The 19,644-nt window shown below is 50.6% G+C and overlaps 1 protein-coding gene across 17 annotated transcripts in view; it reads left to right on the top strand.

Annotated features, from left to right (window-relative positions):
* RIMBP2 (RIMS binding protein 2) overlaps positions 1–19,644 on the top strand; it is a 315,585-nt gene that overhangs the window by 182,246 nt on the left and 113,695 nt on the right. For 16 of the 17 annotated variants that reach the window (XM_032244321.1, XM_032244259.1, XM_032244314.1 and 13 more), the window contains 2 exons: positions 7,322–7,411; positions 18,688–18,810. The gene's annotated coding sequence lies outside the window, so the exon portion shown is untranslated. The remainder of the gene's footprint in view (positions 1–7,321; positions 7,412–18,687; positions 18,811–19,644) is intronic. The other variant, XM_032244292.1, reaches the window with a different exon arrangement.

Below are 19,644 nucleotides of genomic sequence, written 5' to 3'. Positions count from 1 at the left end.
TGCCCATCTGTGCCCTCCAATCCCCCTACGAATGTTACCGCCCTCAGCATTGACTGGGCCCGCTGGAGGGTCACTGTTTCTGACAGCCATCCACTCCCCACTCGCCTGTGGGGGAAGGTGGAGTCACTGACTCTGCCACTGCCCCCAGGGCCTTCTGTCTCCACCTTCCTTGGTCATCCATGCACCAAGAGGCTCAAATAATGGCCTCGTCTCCCTGTGCCTCTTCTTGCCCAGCACTCTGCAAAAAGCATTTCCTCCCTTTTCCTTTTCATCTCCCACCCATTGATGCTGTCCTCTGTTTATCCCATCACCAGAACCTCTCCTGGAGGTCATGGAGATGTCCGTGATGCTGCATCCATGAGACGCTGTGCCATCCTCATCCTGCTTCGCTTCTGGGCAGCAGCTGACCTGCCGGCCCCTGCTCTCAAGGCTCCGCTCACTCAGCTTCTAAGACAGCCCAGGGCTGGCTTCCTGTTGCTTCTGCCCTGCACTCTACAGGATCCGCTCAGGCCCATTTGTGATCTGTGCCAGCCCAGCTCTGTCTCCTGATCCTTAATCTTGCTGAGAGCTCCTGCCTCCCACAACTCAACGTGGCATCTGTATCAGTGCAACTTTCACCTGAGTCTGGGCCAGGCTCTCCTTCCTGAGCTCTAGGCCACATGGGGAACTGTCTGCTGAGCATTCCCACTGGGCCTCATGTGGGGTCTCACACTCACCAGGCCCCAGCATCACTGAACATGGCCCATCCCTTAAACCCGCGCTTTCTCCCTCCCTGCATCTGCAGCCCCAAGCCAGAATGTGACACCACCTTCTCTCATCGCCAAGCCGTGCTATTCCACCTGCTTTCGTAATTCCTGGACCCGCCTTCCTCATTCTGCTGCCATCATCTCAGTTCAGGCTGCTGGCACTTGTTCCCTAAATAAGTGTATATTGGTCTCTTTGGCTTCAGCCTGACCCTCTTCAATCCCTTTACCGTCCAGAAGGTATTTCTCAAGTGCAGATTTTTTAAAAAAATTATTTCATTTAAACGCTTTTGACAACTCCTGCATTTCATTCTATATAAAGTACAAACTCCTCACTGAAGCTCACAAAGTCCTCACCGCCCAACCCTTCTTGCCTCTCCACGCCTGCCACCCCCAGCGCCCGTCCAGCCTCTCTCCCCATTGTGTGTTCTCTTCGCTGTGGGGCTGGTCACATGCGAGGATGTCCCCTGCTAGGCTCTGCTTGAGGCCACCGGTAGCCCAGCTGGGTTCATGCCTCTGGAACCACAGGTAGAGGACACAGAAGAGCAGAGAAGGAGCTTCTATACTCTTGGGAGGCTGCATTGCATTTACACAAGAATTAACTGCATTGATGCGTTGGGAAAGACGTGCCAGGTTAATTAACGTGTCCACTGTCTCAGAGGTGCTTCCCTGTCCAAATCCTCCCCCACTCCAGAGCAGCGTCCATCTCCAGGGCTGTTGTGCCATCCCGGCACCTGCAGGAAGCCTCTTTACTTTGAGGCCAATGGAGCAGAGGTCTCAAGGAAGTGTCTCACTGTGTCCTGTCCCACGTTGCCAGGAGACTGGGTGTTTATGGTTTTGAATCCTGTAGTGCGGATGGCAGGTCCTGGGAGCCAGAAGTCTTGCTGTGTCTTTCATGCATTTCTTATGTGTTTGTGCTGGGTGGACCCTCTTACCCACCTCTGAGACCAGATCCGTGCCAGGAGAGACGAGAATTCCTCTCTCACCTCTCCCCATAGCAACCCGTGTTCCTGCCATCCCCACTTGGAATGCCCTGGGCTGTCTGCACCCTCCAGCCTGGGGGCGGGGCTGTTCCTCACCCCTCATTCTGGGCCCCCTGCCGAGCCACGTACTGGCACCTACTCACTCGGTGGTGGTGATGGAGGGATTAGTGAAATAAATCAACAAGTTATCAAAAGAACCTTCTTTTTCCTTTCTTATGTCAGTTTCTCCCCCAGAGATGTGGCCACCTTGTCCATTGAAATGGGGATTTAACCAGAGCTCCTGATGGGGAAGGTGGTGTCTTCAGAAGTCCCGGTTTCTTCCTGGACAAGCCCTCGAGCTGCCTCAGGAGACTCTGGAAAGGCACCTGTCCACACCTCACTGCTTTAGCAGGGGCTGTGCACTAGCTTGGGCTGCCGTAGCGGTATCCCACGGACCGGGCAGCTTCAATCACAGAGCTCTCCTTTCTCACGGTCCTGGAGGCTGGAAGCCCAAGACCGAGCTGCTGGCTGGTTCCGTTCCTGGTGCAAGCTGCTTCTTGACTTGCAGATGGCTGTTTTCCCACTGTGTCCTCATGTGGCCAGGTGGTGGGTGGGGGACAGAGAGAGCTGGAGGGAGAGAACCCCTCTTCCCCACACAGAAATAGAGACAGAGAGGCAGAGAAACAGAGACACAGAGAGACATGGAGGCAGAGAGAGAGAGAGGCAGATGAGACTGGGAGAGACAGAAGGAGAAGCAGAGAAACAGATGTGGAGACAGAGAGAGACAGGCAGAGAGACAGAGACAGAGGCAGAAAAGTGAGACAGAAAGACTGACAGAGGCAGAAAGAAAACTGAAATAGACAGCGTGAGACAGAGAGAGACCAAGATTGTCCTCCTCTTGGAAAGCCCCTGCCCCACCAGGTTAGGATCTCATGACCTCATGTAATCTTCAGTACCTCCTAGGAGCCCTGTCTCTAAATATAGTCACCCTGGGCACCAGGGCTTCAAGGTAAGAATCTGGGGAGATGCGATTCAGTCCACAGCAGGCGGGAGGTGGCCTCAGGCACCATGGGGCATCCTCTGTGGAAACCCACCTGCTCCTCCTCTCCCTGTACACAGGGAGTCCGCACACGCCCTCCCCCCGGGGCTCCCTGCATCTCCCTCACCTCACCTGCACTTGGACTCTATGCAAGTCTGGCCGTTTTGACACGTTTGTTTTGGGAGGGAGTCGCAAAGGTAGGGAACCCCTACCTTTAAGTCGAACTCCACCTGCAGACACGTTTGTTTTGGGAGGGAGTCCATGGTGTGTGTGTTTTGAATTAGTAGCTGCCATATCCCAACAGGGATGTTTTGGATGGAAACCCAGCATTGCAGCTGCTAAAGACACGGAGAGCTGTCAGAGCTGGTTTCTGTCCCCACATGGCCCCCACAGGAGGGACAGGGTCGCAGCTGCTGTCTAGGAGCGTGGCCTGGGCCGGCCGGTTGCCGCGTTCCCTAACCTCTAGAACGTCTGGCCCTGTCCGGGGTGCGTGTTGCGTGCCTCTCCCAGTGAGCGGAGGCATTTGGGAGGCTTGCTTGGTGCTTTTCCTTCCTCCCTCATCCTCATTAGAATTCACTTTTTGCCCATCATTTTGCAACACAGCAACTAGAAAATAAAATGAAGGCATTCCTGTTTAATGTGTTAGTGGAGAGCAATGGATTAAACTTTCTCCTTAACTGGCGTATTCTGTAGCTGCCCTGGGTGGGGGTTTTGGTGACACGTGGTGCTAGGAGTCTTCAAACCAAACCCCGAACGCTCCGGTGGGCGTGAGTGGAAGTAAGGAAGTGTGCTTCCTCTCTGTGGCTGCAGATGATAAATTCCACAGATGGTGTGTTTTGATTCTTACAGGGTAGGCCCTGTCTCCAGAGGGCACCCATGGGCTGGGAACCCTCACCCCTCTTGTGTGTGGCCTTAACCTCAAGGGATCAGAGACAGAAGCGATTCTGGTCACAATGCTTACGTGTCCGTCCCTGGAAAAGAAAGCCATTCCATTTCTGAAGAAGCAGAGAGATCTGGAAGCCAGGTTTTCTCTTCTCACGATTGTTATATTTCAGGTCACAAAGCTGAGACAGGGGTGGTTCCTACAGCTGGAGCTGAGAAAGTTTCCCTGCCAGGGTCTCAGCAGCATGGGAGTCACCAGCTCCCTGTCACTAGGCGGCGGGCATGAGTCATCACACTAGACTACTGGGCACCCAGATGTGGTCGGTACTCAACAGCGTCAAAACCCCACGATGGGGGACCCAGCGAGGGTGTCGGTTACTCTGCAGCATGGAACCACACGTGCGTTTGTGAGATCTGAGGTGCCCATGTGCTGGTGCCTCCCCCCAGGCTGTAGAAAACCCTGTTACTCAGACAGTGTCAGATTATGTTAGTCCGCCCCCGCCCCGTCTTACTCCTATTCCTCCTCCTGGGGATTGTCATGGCTGGTGCCACCACGCTGGCTGCTGGGGACTCTCGTTTTGTTGTGTTGCAATTCCAGGTCCACATTTCAGAGCTCTTCTGGTCTCAAGTGTGCAACCAGCGTGTAGTGATCTGCATTTTGCTTGGTGGCATTTCTTCAGCGGCTCTGATTAATTCAGGAAGGCTTGATTTAATCGGGGTACTGCCCACTTCCCTGGGTGGACAGCTCTCTTAGCGCACAGGGTCAGTTAGGAGGCCTTCCAGGGTAAGTCACCTTGCTGTTCAGCATCTTCACAGGATCAGAAAGGTGAGCAGAAGACTCTGAATTTCCCTCCAAGGCCTGCAAACACATGCATGTCAGGGAGGTATCTGTGCCCACCACCACAGGGGACAGTGGGGACAAATGCTGGCTTCCCTGCTGAGCTGCGTGTGGAACCACAGGTCCCTGTGCCCACCTCTGGGCTCCTTCAGGGTAAACAAGCATGGACAATGTGAGATGCTTGTAATCTGGCAAATAAAGTCTCATAGTTGGAGGAGGCTCAAGTTGGTACCTTTGCCATTTTCTTTGTGCCTTTACCTGGCTGTCTTTGTCACTGAGTGGGTTTCTTTTACCATCCAGGTAGGAAGGGCTTTGGCACTTGGCTAAGTCTTTTGTGATTCTTGAAGTGTGGGGTGGGGGGGTCGTTAGTTTCAAGACAATGTTGCTTTTCAGTAGCTCTCCCTGTGACTGGCTGCTTTTAGCAGGCTGCGCCCAGTATAGTAAGTGGTACCTGACTTCAGTGCCTATTCACGCTTGGGCCAGTTTGGGAGGCTACACTGGAAAGAGATGAAGATGTTTCTCTCCCTTTGCATGGGAATATCGTGGATTAAGATTCTGAGCTTTTTTCCTGGGAAGATAGATTTCATTTCATGGGTTAAGCAACTGACCTTGAATCACTGAGATGGAATATAAGTAAAATAGATAGATGTAAGCATTTCTACAACCACCAGAAAATTGGGTGAAAGACCAGCCTTGTTTCTCTTCCCTGTGCTCCATTCTTACAGTTCACTCTTCCTAAATGAGATGCAGAGAGAGGCGGATGGTGTGAACCAGGTGGCTGTTTGGTGGCAGAACATAGAAGAGGCAGGCAGCCGTTGCAGTGCCTTTGGGAGGGAAGGGGCCGCTTGTTTGAGCCTTGACCCTGTGCAGTAAGATGTGCTCAATGTTCTGTGAGATTGATGTCCTTGAATCCTCATAACATCTGCTAGGATGACAGCTTTTACATCCTTAAGTCACAGAGAATGCAGGGATACCAGGCAGCTTGTCCAAGGTCACATTTGGGAGGGCTCCAGTTTGTGTTGAGCCGTTTGACCTCAGAACTCATCATCTAACCGCTATTTCAAATGTCTGTTGTTCTCAAATTTTCTGAGCTGTTGCTGCCTTAGTTTACCTTGGGTCATGTCAGCCTCTGAGGTCAGCAGCCAGGTGTTTTGATTAGTACACCCATTCTACCCCCTAAGACCCCCAGAGGTTCCCCTATGTGGGATATGCCAAAGAATCTTCAGTTCTCTCAAGAAACCAGTGTGGGACTACATGATGATCTGCTTTGCTTGAGAAAGACAACGCTAAATGTTATGCCATCCAGACCATCTCAGAAGAGAGAAGGGAATCACTCCATTATCAATCACTTTCCCACAGGCTGGGGGAATCATTGTTTCCCAGAACAAAGCACCACAGTCTTTTATGTTTGGGTTCCTTTGCTGTGTTTTATTGTTGTGAAAATGTAGGTGCCAGGCAGTAGCAGGGCTCGTTTTGACTGTGGCTAAGAGAAAGGGAAGGTTGACTGAAAAAAGGAAGCTGAAAATAGCCAGGAGGAGCCTCTCTCCTTGTGGGAAGTGTTGAAACCAGTGATTCCCTGCTGCTTTTCTACTGTGAGTGTGAATGGAGCCTAGACTCTGAGCACTCGAAATATTATAATGGAGATGAACCAGATCAATTCAAGGGAGTGTCCCACCAGCATTAATTCATCTAGGGTGTGGTCAGAGAACAAACTTGAACAATGGGGGAAAAAGAAGTTTTCAGCCTGACAGCTGGTAGCTGGTGTGGTTCCAGCAGCCTTCCACTGTGAGTCGTTGATTATCCCTCTGCGTCTCTTTTGACCTTTTGTAATGGATATCATTCCTTTTAGGATTCTCAACTTACTTATTGAAGTCCTTTTCAGGTTGCTTTATTATTTTTATTTCCTCTGGAGTAAATTCTTCCCGATTATTAATTTTGTGGGATCTCTTTAGTAGGGTTAGTTTTCTTTATGTGTTCTGCAATTACTCTTTTCAGACTCATCTTGAATGAGAGATTCTTACTCCCATTTCTGTGCTCACTCTCCCTCTCCTACCTATTTGTAGTTACTGTATCATACCTTAGGTGCTCCCAGTCTTGAATTAGATTTTATTATTGGCAGCTCAGAGTTGCTGTGCCATGGTGATATTCGAGAGTAAGACAAGCCCTAAAAATGAGCCTAAAATAGGGTCTCCTCCCTCTTGACTCTCTAGGTGCATCACCTCATAAAAGCTGTAGTTCTGGTCAGAGGTGATAGATTATTTTCAGCTTTTTCTGGGGGATTAACTGTTGCCTCAGGTCATGTGGTGACCTTAGTTCAGGTCTCTTGAATCTTGGATATCCTGAAAAAGTGGGACTCTCAGTTCTCCCTGCCTATTTTTGGACTCCAAATCTACAAGGTTCCAGGAGTTCCACTCACCACGTTGTGTTCTAGCCATCTAGTCCTTGGAAAGTTTTATGTTATTTTTGAGTGGCTAAATCTTGCTAAACTTTCTCTATGTTCATTGTGGCTGTATGCTTGGAGCAGTGTTCATTGGGAAAGGGATAGGTCAAAGCTTAATAACTCCAATTGGTGAGAAGTTCTGTTGCTTTCTTAGGACACAGACACTAAGTTATTAATATATAGTATTTTATTATGTCTAATCACCATAAAGTATAACATCATTGCATTTTGTAGATTAGTAAACTTACAGTTTGGAAAAAAGAGAGAAATCAGTCCCAACTTGTACACAGCTTATGGATTGCAGAATCAGTGCCCAACCTTGGGTTTCATTTCCAAATCAGAGCTCCTAACCCCTGCACTCTACCAAGTCTCTGAACACTGGGGCACCATCTCACATGTCCTTTCCTTTTGTCCTAGGGAAATGAACTGAAGGATGCCGCCCAGGGAGAGCATCGCCTGAGGTCCCATCATGCAGGCCTTCCCACAAGGGCCTGGCAGCATGACAAGGTAACTGATACCACCATCCACAGACCGCCTGGAGCCCGGGAGGAGGGGGCTTAGCCAGGGAGGAACAACTGGGAAGAGGCAGGGAGGAATCAGTGAACACCAGCGTGAGGGTGGCCTGAGAGCCTGAGCCAGGTCTTCCCCACCTCTTCACATGACCAGCACGTGAGGCACCCAGTGATGTCTCATCCACTGTCTGCTGGTTATCTCTGTTTGGAAGTCTATTAGGCACCTGTATCTTTAACAACAAGGCAGAACGAACCCATTGGTGTCCACTCTCCCAAACCACTTTCTCCCCAGTGAATGGTGTGGCCCCATGCTGGGGCCTCCTGGGCACTGCTCTTTCTTCATACAAATCGAACTCCCTGTTTGAGTCTGTTTTCTGTTGCTTATAACAGAATACCTGAAACTCGGTACTTTATAAAGAAAAGGAATCTATTTCTTAAGCGATGGAGGCTGAGAATCTAGGGGTGAGGGGCTGCATCTGGTGAGGACCTTCTTGCTGATGGGGGCTCTGCAGGGTCCCAAGGCATTGCAGTGCACCCTGTGGCGAGGGGGCTGAGTGTACTCACAGACCAGCTCAGGGCTCCCTTCCTATTAAGCCAACAGTTCCACTCCCTGATAACCCACTGGTCCATTAACCCATTAATCCCCTAATCCATTCATGAGGGCAGAGTCCTCATGATCCAGTCACCTCTTAAACGCTCCACCTCTCAGTGCTGCCCTGTTGAGGATTAAGTTTCCCACACATGAAATTTGGAGGATGCATTCAAACCATGGAGCACGTGGCAGCCAGCCACGTCAGCGCCACACATGCCCCGGTGGTCCTCCCACCTCTCCACTGTGGGTCTTCCATCCTCTCTGCTGTGGTCCTCCCCTCCTGTCCACTGTGGGTCCTTCCTCCTCTCTGCTGGGGTCTTCCCTCCTCTCTGCTGTGGTCCTCCCCTCCTCGCTGCTGTGGGTCCTTCCTCCTCTCCGCTGTGGTCTCCCCTCCTCTCCGCTGGGGTTTCCCCTCCTCTCCACTGTGGTCCTCCCCTCCTCTCTGCTGTGGTCCTCCCCTCCTCTCTGCTGTGGGTCCTTCCTCCTCTCCGCTGGGGTCTCCCCTCCTTTCCGCTGTGGTCCTCCCCTCCTCTCTGCTGGGGTCCTTCCCTCCTCTCCGCTGTGATCCTCCCCTCGTCTCCGCTGTGGTCCTCCCTCCTCTCCGCTGTGGTCCTCCCCTCCTGTCTGCTGTGGGTCCTCTCTCCAGTCCTCCCTCCTCTCCGCTGTGGTCCTCCCCTCCTGTCCACCATGATCCTCCCCTCCTGTCCGCCGTGGTCCTCCCCTCCTGTCTGCCATGGTCCTCCCTCCTCTCCACTGTGGGTCCTCCCTCCTCTCCGCCGTGGTCCTCCCCTCCTCTCTGCTATGGTCCTCTTCTCTTTCCCAGATGCCAAAGCCATTTTCTCATTGGCCAGTCTAGCTCCCTTGTCATGCTGTGGTTCTTTCCCTGTGGCAACTGAAGTGATCTTGTGATGCTGCTGGATCACGCAGTCCTCTGACCCTTCCAGTGCCTTCCATAAATAAAGCTGAGGCTTCTCCCTGTGGCCACCATCCTGTCCACCTTGCGGCCTCCCATCTACCTCTGACTGACTTTTGTTCCTCGGATCCCTAAGCTTGTCTCAGCATTTGATGGGTGCCTCTGCTTAGAACCCTCTGCTCCCTCATCTTCAACAGCTGGGAGCGTCTTGCCTTTCAAGCCCCAGGTTATGCATCCCCCCAGCGAGCAGCATTTGTGGCTCTAACGTCCACTGTAACAGTTCTCCCTCCACCCCTTTTGTCTCTATGTGGCCACCCCTGTTTTCATGTTCTTCGTATCTTTTCTTGCTGTCTTAGTCTATCACAGGTCTTCACTTCCGTGTTTGTCTGTCTCCTACGGGAATGTGGGCTCGTGGTTGCAGACGCCTTTACTGTCACATCCGTCACTGTCTCTGCTGCACCTTCACAGGATGCGTAGTAGGTGCTCTGTCAACATCTACTGAATGATGGGTAGCTTTGAACTGATGGATGGTTTTAATTTTGCAGCTTTGCTAATGTATATTTCAAGGAATACTGACTTCTAGTAATTAAATATAAATGTTAGAGGTTTCTTGATTTGACACAAAGGCCTTTAAAAAAAAAAAAGGTGTGTTTTTCAGGAAATTACAAGTGTTGATGAGAATGTACAGAAACTGGAATCCTGCACATTGTTGATGGGAATGTTAAATGGTGCAACCACTACAGAAAACAGTATGGAAGTCCCTCAAAAAAATTAAAAATAAAATTGCATATGATCCGGCAATCCCAATCCCAGGTATAAGAATTCAAAAGGGGGTTGGGCAAGGTGGCTCATGCCTGTAATCCCAACATTTTGGGAGGCCGAGGTGGGTGGACCACCTGAGGTCAGAAGTTCGAGACCAGCCTAACTAACATGGCAAAACCCCATCTCTACTAAAAATACAAAAATAAGCTGGGCATGGTGGCGCATGCCTGTAATCCCAACTACTTGGGAGACTGAGGCAGGAGGATCACTTGAACCTGGGAGGTGGAGGTTGCAGTGAGCTGAGATCATGCCATTGCACTCCAGCCTGGGTAACAGTGAAACTAAGTCTCAAAAAAAAAAAATTGAAAAGGAGGATCTCAAATAGATATGTGTACATGTTACAAATTTATAGTAGCCAAAAATTGGAAATAACCCACATTTCCACTGAAGGCTGAGTGAATAAACAACATGTGGCATGTGTGTGCAGTGGAATATTACTGACCCTTGAAAAGGAAACTCTGACATTGCAGCATGGACGAAACTTGGGGACATTTTGCTAAGTGAATAAGCCAGTCTCAAAGGGCAGACGCTGTTTGATTACACTTATATGAGGTTCCTGGAGTCGTGAGCTCCATTGAGATGAAGAGTGGAATGGAAGAGCCGGGGCTGGGTGGAGGGGTGTAGGAGGTGGTGTTTCATGGGGACAGAGTCTGAGCTGGGGGAGAGGAAGAGCGTTCTAGAGATGGATGGTGGTGATTGTAAATAGTGTGAATGTTCTTAATGCCGCTGAGGTACCTGCAAGTGAAATAGTTAAGATGGCAAATCTTATGTAATGTGTATTTTACCACAATTTTTCTTAAAAAGGTGTGTTTTAATATATCCTGACTCTCCAAGTAGTATGCTTTCCCCATTTTTCCACCAGCCCTCCCTTTCCAAACCTATACTTTCAGGAAGGGCTGATAAACTCACTCACACTGAGGTCTGAATGCATCATAAGGCTTAGTGACTTTCTTAGGCCGGGAGTATTTTTCTTCAAATAGGAGCAAAAATGTAAAAGGATGGGGGTGTTTCAGGCCTCCAGTGCAGGCTGACGACAGGACTGGTGGGGAGCTGGGCACGGGGAGGTTGGATCCTGGGATGGCTTTCTTCCTTAGACTGAAATAGCTGCATGTGCTCACGTTCCGCTGCTGAGCTGGGCTCCTGCACCTGGAGAGGCGATGCCAGCTGTGGGGGAGGGTGGGGTGGGGCATTTGACCAGGCCAGCAAGGGCCGGCGGAGGTGGGGTCCCAGCGCTTAGCCCTCACAGCAGAGGCAATGGGCTCCTTTCCTGGCTGGCTGGTGGTGCAGCTGGACATCCCTGCTCCTGTAGGATTCAAACCGCTTTGTTTGTTTGCTTGAGGTTTGAAATTTCTCCCCCTGCTGTCTTCTCAGCTTGGCCTTTTAAACAAGGCTGCAAGGCACAGGAAATGAGCTGGCCTTTGCTTCTGCTTTGCAGGTGTGTCTGAGGGAGCCCAGTGGCTAACCGGCTCACCCGGCGTGGACAGGAAGAGCAGTGCCTTGCCAGAGGTGGCAGGGCACCCCCAGGTCCGTCCTGCAGCATGCCTGCTTTGCAGAGCATGGCTTTCTTTCAAAGTGCCCGGGCTGGCTACCTGCAAAGTGCCAGTGGCAGGCACTGACAGAGTGGCAGTCCCCAGAGACTGTCTCTTGGGCCCAGCATCTTTGCGGTCCTTGGTAGCTGGGGAGGCTGAAGGGGTGGGGTGAGTTTGTGCTGATGGAAGCACTCAGCTGTCCCTCCAGACTCTTGGGTAGGCCTGTCAGCACAAACCTGCAGAAACACCAGGGCCCTTCTGGGTCCCTGGAGACACTTGGGGATCAACAATTCCCGTATCTGATTCTTGCTTGGAGTTGCAAACTGCTTTTCGGTAGCCCTGATTAAGAGATGGAAATTAATTATCAGAGCTCTTAATTATGAATGCAAAGAGATTGCATTGCCAGCATTTTCCCTGTGCAGAAATGTTTGATTCTTAGGTGCAAACTGTGGTATTGGGCTATCTGGAGTATTGGGTTCTCTTAGGCAGGCAGCCTTGTGGAAGGAAACCAAGTTCTGGGATCTAAGTGCAGAGAATGCACTTGATGCCTTTGTAGCCTGCAAACCCAGCCTTGTGTTGATTTCAGAAAAATAATTCAAATTTCTTCTCTGCTTGGGTTAGAAGGGGCCTGTGAAGCTTCCTTCTCCCTGCCCTGGTCCTGTAGCAGGTCTGAGGTTCAAGGTTTTCACCACGTTGAATATCTGATGCCAAATATTTCAAGCCTGTCTTCCACCTGGTACCACTGTTGCTGCCACGAGAAGAGAATCTGCATTTCAAAACAGAAATGAGTGTGTGTGTGGATCAAAGTGAAGAAGAGTGCTCTCTTTTTTGTTCTTTAATTGTCCTTTAAGTTCTGGGGCACATGTGCAGGTCTTGCAGGATTGCTGGGGACAGTTCACTCTTACAAAATGTTTTTAGGGAATAAAATTCAATCCAGCGTCGGGATCTGATGCCGGGGTTATTAACGTGCTGTTGTGTTTCTGTGCGGTGAGCACGTCTTGTAGAATCACTCAAACCCTGTTAGGACCGACATTCTGGAGCCGGCTGCTAGTAGCTCATTAAGTTCATGACCTCTGACCACATGCTGTAGCATGGATCAGAATTTCCTGAAACCTGGGAAATCCTCTCTTACTTGCTGGCCAGAAGGCCGAGGTTGTAGGAGGACAGGTGCAGCTGGGAAACACTGGCGTGCATGACAGCCATGCAACTGACTAGCAGCTTCCCTCTGTAAACATTTTTCTAGTAGGAAAATTATGAAAGTTGGCAAGGATGATCCACAGCAGCGTTTGGGATTCATGAGGCTAAGTTTTTGACTAAAAGGTGAGTGTCCAGCCCAGGGTTGCAGCTGAATGTTATTCTCTGAAGAAATCTCATAAGAGGCAACTGTTCTTCACCTTGCATTTAAGCAGGACAAAGGAAGACTCTTCTGGGCTCCTAACCTCAAACATCTAGGACGTGTTTTCCTTGGTCATGTGTCTTAGTGAAAATCTCCAAGTCATCTTTGTCACTCCAAGTCCACTTTCTTCTTTAGTAGGAGAATGACCTGGCCCTCGAGAACATCTGGGAGACTGTCCTAGTCCAGGAGCAATGGGCCGGGACCCAGGCCAGGCGCGGTGGCTCACGCCTGTAATCCCAGCACTTTGGGAGGCTGAGGCGGGCAGATCATCTGAGGTCAGGAGTTTGAGACCAGCCTGGACAACATGGAGAAACCCCGTCTCTACTAAAAATACTAAAATTGGCTGGGCATGGTGGAGTGCGCCTGTGATCCCAGCTACCCGGGTGGCTGAGGCAGGAGAATCGTTTGAACCCAGGAGGAGGCCGAGGTTGCAGTGAGTCAAGATCCTGCCACTGCACTCCAGCCTGGGCCACAGAACAAGACTCTGTCTCTCTCTCAAAAAAAAAAAAAAAAAAAAATGTGTCGGACTTAGAGGCAGAGACCTTGATGCAGCGGGGATCCCTGCACCCCTGTACTGTATTGTGCTTAGCCAGAGGCCAGGCATTTGTCAGCCAAGGGCCTGTCCACCCAGGCCCCTGGCATGAGCAGAGCTGCAAAGCCCAACCAGGCGGAGAAGAGACTGCCAGGCCCTCCTCTGGGCCACCGGCCCCGGATGCCGGCATCTGCGTGGCCTACTGGAGCCAATATTTACAGTGTTTTAAATTTAGCAGTGTCAGTCCTCTATCCAGGTGGGATTAGTGGCTGCCAAGTTAGAGAATGCCCCTTCTCCAGGTTTATCAGCTGGGATTATTTCCAGTTGCACCTCACAGAAGCTGAGCTAGGTGGTTTACACACCGGGGACACTGTTATGCTTAAGAAGCCCAGAGGTGGTGCCCCGGCCAGAGGCAGCTGCCTGGAGCAGGAGTGAGGGCTCAGGGGCCCCTGTCCAGCTATGACGTGTGTGGAGGGTGGCTTCCATGACACCGAGACAGGTGGTATTCCGTCTCGAAGGATTGCATCTCCACTGTGGCAGGAGGAAGAAAGTGGGGGGAGGGGGCTGAAGCTTTCCTCATGAAGCTCTGTTTCATGGTTTCATGAGAGGTCATCGTCCTCCAGAGAATTCTGCTCCAGGGTCATCAGAACCATGTCACACACAGTCTTGGTCTGGTCCCAGCAGGAGAGAGATGGCACATCCCCCAGAAGCAATTGTGGAGGCTGTTAGGCATTCTTAGGGAGGTGCAGGCAGGGTTAGGGGAGCGACTGAAGCCCTGGGGGCCACACCAGTAGAGGAAGTGACAGACCTTTACTTGAGGGGAGGGGGAGGGGTGAGGGGATGTCCGGCCCAGCTCCCTGGGGCTTAGGCTTTCCTGGGACAGGTGTCAGTTGCTGGCGTAGAGTGAAAATTGGCTGCGTGCTTGTGGTGATGAGGACTGCTGTGTAGCTGACTTCTGCATCTGTTGTCTATTGCTGCTGTTACAAATTCCCCTAAACACTACATTGTGTCTCACAGCTCTGGAGGTTGTAAGTCCTAATGTCAAGGTGTCAGCAGGGCTATGTTCTTTCCTGAGGCTCTGGGGGAGAGTCTCCCATTGCCTTTTTTTGGCTTCCTTCCCCAGTCTTCAAAGCCAGCAGCAAAGCATGGTCCAAGCTCTCTCTTTCTCATCTCTGACTCTGCTTTTCCTGATAAAGACTCTGTGATTACAAAGAGCCCACCTGGATAACCCAGGTGCTCACCTACTCCCAGGACCCTCCACGCAATCCCATCTTCAGGGTCCCTTCTGCCACAGAAAGTGATATATTTGCAGGCTTTAGGAACTAGGATGTGGACATCTTTGTGTGGGGCCATTATTCAGCCATTATACATCCAGGAAATGAGTCTCTTGGGTTATCCGCCCCCTCCTGGTCCACACACCCTCTCCTCCTTGTTGCAAACCAGGGCCGTGGCCTTCATCATCCTGGTCAACAAAAGGACAACAATATAGGGAATGTTAAGTCAAATGCAAAGCCATTATTGTGACATGAGATGAGCTCCATTAAAGAGTAAATATCGGGCTAGGTGCGGTGGCCCACACCTGTAATTCCAGTGCTTCAGGAGGCCAAGGCAGGCAAATCACTTGAGGCCAGGAGTTCAAGACCAGCCTGGCCAATATGGTGAAACCCCATCTCTACTAAAAATTCAAAAATCAGCTGGGCATGGTGGCGTGCACCTGTAATCCCAGCTACTTGGGAGGCTGAAGCACGAGAATCCCTTGAACCTGGGAGGTGAAGGTTGCAGTGAGCCGAGATTGTGCCCCTGCACTCCAGCCTGGGCGACAGAGCAAGACTCCATCACAAGCAAGAAAGAGTAAATGTCGTTGACTTGCCCCCGAGGTCCTCCATGGACGCTGCCTGGACTCTCCTCCGTGAACTTCTATTCTTTTACTTTCCTTATGAGCATCACTTCAAGGCCAACAGACCCATCCATTCCCCCTGTTATTGCCTTCTGTGAAGTTACTGCAATTGCCACCACATTTTCCACTGCAGAAACATAGCTCCACTTCGGGGCAAATAGGATTTAGGGGCCAGCTGGACTCTAACTTCTGGCACCGTTTGTACCGTTCCGGTGGGAGAGTGGGTTCCGGTGCTCGGTGACTTCTTTCCAGGCTCACACTGGAATGACGGTCTGTCCGCAGGTTGGAGGTTGCCTGTTCTTGACCAAAGCTGGATGCTGCCCCTTAGTGGGCAATTCCTGACTGTCCGGTGCTCTTATAAAACGCTGGGTAGTAAACGCATCTTCATCCTGGGTTCTGCATATGGAGCCTGAAACCCAGGTTGGCTTCTCTGTGAAGCATGAGTCTGAATCCATTCCTCCCCAAACTAGAAACTCCTTGTTTAGGGAGCCTCTGAGCCGTCATGTTGCTTCTGGACCGTTAGATGTTTTTTCTTTGGAGATTTTACCCATCAGGGTGAAAACAGGAAATAGACAGCACTTGCCAGATGGAGGATGGAGCAGAGTTTAGAAAAGAAAGTCCTAGCCAAGGTGTGGGTACTGGTGGGTGGGTGGGGCAGGACACCTGCAAAGGGTCTTGGAAGTCTGAGACCGGCAGAGGCCGGGGGCTGTGGCCACCTGCTGTGGGTACCAGAAGGCAGTTGTGGGAGAGGCCCCTCCAGTAGAAGGACACTGCTGGGGTGGCCTGGTTCCATCACTCAGTGCGCAGCTGCCCTCAGGGCTGTGACTGATTACAGCAAAAGGACACAGAGCACTGGTGGCAAAGGGAAAGGGCACACAGGAGGAAGCCGCGAGGAGACCAGGTCCAGGCTCTCCAGGTCATCTCCCAAGAGGGTTCCCAAGTATCACACAGGGCGCTTAATGGACCCGCGGCTGCAAGCTGTGATGTGTGTGAAACGTCATCCATCAGGGAAGCCCATTCAGGACTCAGCAACCAGAGTTTTTATTGAGGGGCTGGTCACATGGGCACATTCTGTCCAGCACTAGTTTATTCTCGTTTGGAGTTAATTCTAGACTCCCAGAAGGAAAGGTGTTCAGTGTAAACCGTCTTTTCAAGTGGCCTAGATTCAGTAAGCCATTCTAATCAATTAGGGAATGTAGGAATCCTCCCCAGGCCTCCAGCCAAGCGTCAGGCTCGTCAGCAACCATTCTGCAGGGAGCAGCTCAGTGTAACTCCTGCAGGCTGGTGGGGAGGGCTGGGGGCCGGGGGCTGGGTGTCACATTGATCCATTGTTTCCTGACCCCATCTCCCACTGGGTGAGCCTATCAGAAGCCGGCTGGTACAAGGAGGGGGTGCAGGCAATGAGGATGGGCCTCTCGGGATACAAAGTGGGATGAATGATGGAGGGGCCAGGTCTGGGAGTGCTGACAGGAGCCGGGGCCACCTTTCCAGGCTTGGAACTTTCCTCAAGTCCCACCATTCCATTCGGCACAAAAGTCTTGCTTGACCACTGACTCCTTGCTAGGCACTGCTCCGGGCTCTGAGATGGGGAATTTCTGGGCAAAAGAAAACCCCTGTCCGGGTGGGACATCCGTTCCAGTGGGGAGCAGCCACAGGAAGAAGGCAGAGAGCAGCAGAGGACAGTGATGAGCACATATGCCCAAAGTGTGGCAGTGGGGGAGGGAGGGGAATGGAGGCAGGGGTGGGGATGAGGGTTTTGTCACCTTGCATGGGTTGGGAAGGCCTGTCTGAGGTGACTCCTAATAAGGAGTCAGACCTGAGCTGGTGGGGGCAGGGCGGGGTAGAGACCTGCGGCTTCAATGGAATCCGCAGGTGCAGAGGCCCCGGGGCGGGAAGAAGTTCGGCGGCTTTAAGGGACAGAAGGAGGCCAGGGTGTCCCCAGGATGGTGGCAACAGGGTAGCAGATAGATAGGGCTTTTAGACGACCAGGGAGTTTGGAATTTATTCTAATTCCCATGGAAACCACAGGACGTTTCAAGCAGGCAGAGGCAAGATCTGACAGGTATTTCAGAAAGATGATGCTGGTCGCTGTGTGAGACTGGATTTAGAGGCATTCAAGCATGACTCCCAAGTCTAATGTTCTTGAAAAGCGAGGATACAAGAAGTGATGCTTTCTGCAAACCTCCACCCCAGGGTACTGAGGTTCAGAAGAGAGGATGGTTTAATTCAAATAGGTCATGACACTTTCACTCAGGGCATTTGGATTATTTCTCTAAGTTCATTGCCTGATAACATCACATTGCAGCAGAATGGCATTAAAACATTCCTTTGAACGAGACCTCTCTATGACCTCTTAATAACAGCTTTCCCGTAACTCCGTTCCCATTTGCAAATGCCAAGTGGGTGCCTTCCTTTCTTTTGGTGCCCCAGAAGTTGTCAGTTTAAACCAACACTTGGTATGGAAAGTATTTGAAATAGAAAGGACTTCTGCAGCTGAAAAGCATGACATTATGTTAGTCTGTTATTGAAGCCATAATTCATTACACTTGGGGAGGGGGAAAAGAAACTACAAGGCTGTCGTTGGGTTAAAATATGTTTTGTCTCTACAATGAAATGAATGGGAAAGGAACCATGGTGACTTCTTTCATTGACAGCTTCCCCTTACCTGTTTCAAACAGCAGAGAGACTGAATATGGCACCTGCCTTCCCAATAAGCTTGTCACTTGGCCCTGAGAGTTGTGGCCTGAGAATGGAATTTATGTGGTTTCTGGGTTTATTGGGGAATGCATTCTAATCATGTGGAATTTCATTGCACTTTTATTCACTTTTAAGATAAGGTGGAATTTTTAGACAAGAATTAATATGCATAGACAATGGAAAAACACTTTATCTGTTAGGGCTCATAGTTACAGGGGATAGACTATGCAAATTGACGTAGGCAAACAAGAAGAATCTATTGGTCCAAGTGACTGAAACGGAAAAGACAATTAGCTTCAGGCTCAGCTTGATCTAGGTGCTCAAATGAGGCCATGGGGATCCCGCTTTTCCCTCTGCATCTCTCTGTTTGTCTCATCGGCTATGTTCTCAGATGGGTTCTTCCTTCACGATGTCAAAGACCACAGCAGTTCCAGCTTTCTGTCTTTAACTTTCCGAGTTCAGTGGGCAAAAGAGAGAGTTCTTCCAGGTTCCTATACAAGTGCAAGATCTCATGTCCCCAGAATGCAATTGGGTCATGTGACTTCCCCAACCAATCACTATACCCAGGGCATGGGACTGCGCTGATTGGCCAGGCCTGTGGCACATTTGCAACCCTGAACCAATCACCGAGGCTGTGGTAGAGGTGGGAGGGAGGAAGGCAGAGGTCGTCTGCTGATTGGCCAGCTCTTGGTCATGTGGAGTCACCCCTAGTAGGACTGGACCCAGTCCATTCTCCAGTCCATGATGGAGAATGAGGGAGGGAAGGATTCTCTAAAAGGAAATTGAGGATTTTGCTCCTAAAGAGGAAGCAATGGATGCCAGCTGGGGACAGATGCCCACAGCTCTTAGGCGTGTTGTGATAGCCTCCTTGTCTCCATCCCTTCCACTTGCAGGTGAAGGCAGAGTATGTGCATCTCAACCCCCAACTCACCCTTGTGACCAGAGAGCGCGATTTGGCTGTGAAGGAGAAACACCAGCTCCAAGCCAAGCTGGAGAACCTGGAACAGGTCCTGAAGGTAGGCTGGCTTTCTGCATTTGGGAGCACTTCTGCCGTTTGTGAGGTCGGAGTGAGGAAGGAGGGCTGCAGGACCCCATAGCAGAAGGTACTCAAAGCTCCTTTGGAAGCTGTCGTCAACATTCAGGGCTGTTGGGGCCGTTCTTACCCTTTTTGTCGCATAAAAATCAATAAATAACACAATTCGAGTGTTTCTGGAAGCAATCCCATAAAGCCAATTATGTATTTCCATTTCTTAGGATGTTAAACACAGCTGAGCTGTGCGGTGGCAGCTCACTGCTCCTGAATGGAAATGGAGTCTGCTTCCATTAAAGACCAGAGGGGCTACAGTGGGATTCCAAACTTCAAGTATTTTAAGCTGCTCCTCAGACATTTAATGACCTCTATTATAAAGTGAATAGCTGAACCAGAGCGTTGCTCTGTCAGGGTACAGGTAACTGGATACTCCTCACGCATTCCTGATGAGCTGAGAGCTCCTCCAATCTTTAGCTAGTGGCTTGATTGGCTATTGATGCCACTGAGTTAAGCTGAATGAATTTGTTTTTTACCAAGTGTTAAAATTTTATTGGATTCTCATTCTGGGAAACATTTTTTACAAAAATAAAAAAATCATCATCTCCAGTTCTGTGATCCAGTACATATATTACTGGGGTCATTTGCATTTCACAATTAGAGAAAACAGGATTAGGCTGCACCCGAAAATACTCTTTAAGTGATTTTACCTCCGTATATAGCCTCTTTGGGGAAGTGTTTGGAGCTCTGAGGGGAGCATCTGGGTGGTTGCCAGGGATGATGGGGGGGAGTGGAGGTGGGTGGGGGTAGATTAGGTAGGGGG

The sequence above is a fragment of the Sapajus apella genome, unplaced genomic scaffold (genome assembly GCF_009761245.1).
Source record: "Sapajus apella isolate SASKATOON/1434 unplaced genomic scaffold, GSC_monkey_1.0 scaffold2, whole genome shotgun sequence".
Taxonomy (NCBI): Eukaryota; Metazoa; Chordata; class Mammalia; order Primates; family Cebidae; genus Sapajus; species Sapajus apella.
Note: the sequence above shows the minus strand (reverse complement) of the source record. Positions and strands in the feature narration are given on the sequence as shown.